The 3,599-nt window shown below is 41.2% G+C and overlaps 1 long non-coding RNA gene across 1 annotated transcript; it reads right to left on the minus strand.

The window, feature by feature from the left end:
• LOC135267559 (uncharacterized) lies at positions 1-1,168 on the minus strand. Its single transcript, XR_010335969.1, has 2 exons — positions 492-1,168; positions 1-436 (listed from the first exon to the last, which is right to left on the minus strand). It is a non-coding gene; the product is annotated as an uncharacterized LOC135267559 (long non-coding RNA).
• Between the last annotated feature and the right edge of the window lie 2,431 nt (positions 1,169-3,599).

Below are 3,599 nucleotides of genomic sequence, written 5' to 3' on the forward strand. Positions count from 1 at the left end.
TTTATTATATAACTTCATTTATTTACTTTTATCCATACACCAAAAGAACAATCTAGATACTAATTTAATCTAAGGTTACAAGTTGTTTATATCTAATTTCTACTCTTATTAACTAACTAACATTCTATACCACTATCACAGCTACTTGATGAGTCGTCAGAATCATAGTCATCAGAATCATAAAACATCATTTGTCGCTCTCTACTAAAATACCATATTTTAACAGTCATTTTGTTTATTAAATTATTTCCACACAACTGAGAATTCTGTCCTATTACTGTATTACACCAAAAACACTTGTAGTTTAACACTGAAGTCACATGTAGATGACAAATGTGAAATCTCACTGCCATAATCTTCACACATTTCAAACAAAAGAATTTTCTGTTACTACAGTCCTTTGGAGACAGGCAAAAGAGCATGTAGCAGTAAGGATCTGAAAACATTTAAAACTTAATTTCTACAAGTACATACAATTTCATATTACATACCATTGTCAACTTCCATTATGCTGATTTAAGTTAGTGGTATATAGCTATAATTTTTTGGGCATTTTCCGGATCCACTTGGCTAGCTGTGTAGCACGGAGTTTTACACTTATGACAAAGGAAACCATATTTTCTAAGTAACTCTTTAAATTCTTCTTCATTACAAGTAATGTCAATACTTAAAGAATTATTCCACCCATCTGGATTAATAATAGAAATGTCCTTAGTACTACACTGTTCACACACAACCACTCTATTAAAGAAACGTTCCCAACCACCTTCCAAAGATATGTGTCCTAACTGGTTGTGGAAACACGTTTCTTCCACTATTATGACACCTTCACAAGTAAAACGATACCACATTTTTTTACTACTTTAATATTGAGAAATACTTATTAGATACTGTTTTTGAATTTGTATTGAATTCTATATATATTAGCTGCAGTGACCTTGAATGATAAATAAAGAGGGAAGTTGTTGGCCTTGCAAAAGTGGGGACCTTGGCCTTGAAAACATCAAGGTCCAATATTGCCTTGGCCTTGAAGTGGTGGGGGAAGTGGGAGGGATTGGCCTTGAAAAAGTAAGAGAGAGAACGAGTGGCCTTGAAAGAAAGAGAGGGAAAATGGGCGGGGTCAAACTCAAGGTCAAGGTTGTGTTGTGTTGTCCCCCCATTCGTTATCTACTCCTGAGAAACGGCTACCACATCCAAGGAAGGCAGCAGGCGCGCAAATTACCCACTCCCGGCACGGGGAGGTAGTGACGAAAAATAACGATACGGGACTCATCCGAGGCCCCGTAATCGGAATGAGTACACTCTAAACCCTTTAACGAGGATCAATTGGAGGGCAAGTCTGGTGCCAGCAGCCGCGGTAATTCCAGCTCCAATAGCGTATATTAAAGTTGTTGCGGTTAAAAAGCTCGTAGTCGAATTTGTGTCCCGCGCCGCCGGTTCATCGTTCGCGGTGTTAACTGGCGTTTCGCGGGACGTCCTGCCGGTGGGCTTAGCTCGAGAGGGCGGCCCAACTCAATCCCGCCGCGGTGCTCTTCATTGAGTGTCGAGGTGGGCCGGCACGTTTACTTTGAACAAATTAGAGTGCTTAAAGCAGGCTAAAACTTCGCCTGAATACTGTGTGCATGGAATAATGGAATAGGACCTCGGTTCTATTTTGTTGGTTTTCGGAACCCCGAGGTAATGATTAATAGGAACGGATGGGGGCATTCGTATTGCGACGTTAGAGGTGAAATTCTTGGATCGTCGCAAGACGGACAGAAGCGAAAGCATTTGCCAAAAACGCTTTCATTGATCAAGAACGAAAGTTAGAGGTTCGAAGGCGATCAGATACCGCCCTAGTTCTAACCATAAACGATGCCAGCTAGCGATCCGCCGACGTTCCTCCGATGACTCGGCGGGCAGCTTCCGGGAAACCAAAGCTTTTGGGTTCCGGGGGAAGTATGGTTGCAAAGCTGAAACTTAAAGGAATTGACGGAAGGGCACCACCAGGAGTGGAGCCTGCGGCTTAATTTGACTCAACACGGGAAACCTCACCAGGCCCGGACACCGGAAGGATTGACAGATTGAGAGCTCTTTCTTGATTCGGTGGGTGGTGGTGCATGGCCGTTCTTAGTTGGTGGAGCGATTTGTCTGGTTAATTCCGATAACGAACGAGACTCTAGCCTGCTAAATAGGCGTATTTCGACATCCCAAATGCCGGCTGGAGCCGGGTTCGCCCGGTCTCTATGTGCGGTTTTTACTGTCGGCGTACAAACAATTCTTCTTAGAGGGACAGGCGGCTTCTAGCCGCACGAGATTGAGCAATAACAGGTCTGTGATGCCCTTAGATGTTCTGGGCCGCACGCGCGCTACACTGAAGGAATCAGCGTGTCCTCCCTGACCGAGCGGTCCGGGTAACCCGCTGAACCTCCTTCGTGCTAGGGATTGGGGCTTGCAATTGTTCCCCATGAACGAGGAATTCCCAGTAAGCGCGAGTCATAAGCTCGCGTTGATTACGTCCCTGCCCTTTGTACACACCGCCCGTCGCTACTACCGATTGAATGATTTAGTGAGGTCTTCGGACCGGTGCGCGGTGGCGTTTCGACGTTGCCGATGTTGCTGGGAAGATGACCAAACTTGATCATTTAGAGGAAGTAAAAGTCGTAACAAGGTTTCCGTAGGTGAACCTGCGGAAGGATCATTAACGTGTAAATGTTGTTGTTTAGTTGTCACACATACACACACATTTTGTCTGTGCTGATCAACAAAAAACACACATACATACACTATTCGTATGATGATCAATTCTCATACAAAATTCTTTATTATGCGTCGAACGGAAAAGCAACAACGGGTCGTCTTGCATTAAGCGGATCTGTTGTTACGTTTTTCGATTTATTTTATAAATCGATTGTAAACGTGCCGTAAACGACGTTTTCAAAGAATTTTTTCGAACATTAACACGAATCAATATTGTCGAAAGATGGTTATGTGCTAACGTTTTATTATTGCTTTCGCAGTGCCGGTCTTAGCGTATTTCCATCATCGTATTCGCTTCGAAAAAAAGTACTAATACACAGTGGTGGTGTATAATTAATGTGCAAGAGATGTTGTTGTTGTTGTTGTAGTATTTGTATATGGTTGGAGTTATTTATAATAACAAACAAGAATGAATGAATGAATAATAATGGTGTCTGCCAATACGATCGTACTTTATGTACACGACTAAAACTTTATACATACAAACCATAATAATAAATAAACTCGAAACAACCAACAACAAAATTAATACGCTACTGTACATACAAATACACATTTATACATACCATCATTTTACTTAACCGATGGTGAGTGATGTTTGAAAAATAAACGCTTAGGCTTACGGTTTTGTAAGCCAGTCTTTGCGTATTTTCTTCATCGTATTCGCTTCGGAAAAAAGAAAATAAAGATGGTGTATAATTAATGTGTAAAAGAGATGTTGTAGTTGTAATTTAATTTGTAAATGGTTGGAGTTTATTAATAAATAAAAGGGGCTGTCTATTCGTCTGTACTTTATGTACAAGACTAAAACTTTATACATACAAACCATAATAATAAATAAACTCGAAACAACCAACAAC

The sequence above is a fragment of the Tribolium castaneum genome, unplaced genomic scaffold (genome assembly GCF_031307605.1).
Source record: "Tribolium castaneum strain GA2 unplaced genomic scaffold, icTriCast1.1 ptg000051l, whole genome shotgun sequence".
NCBI classification, from domain to species: domain Eukaryota; kingdom Metazoa; phylum Arthropoda; class Insecta; order Coleoptera; family Tenebrionidae; genus Tribolium; species Tribolium castaneum.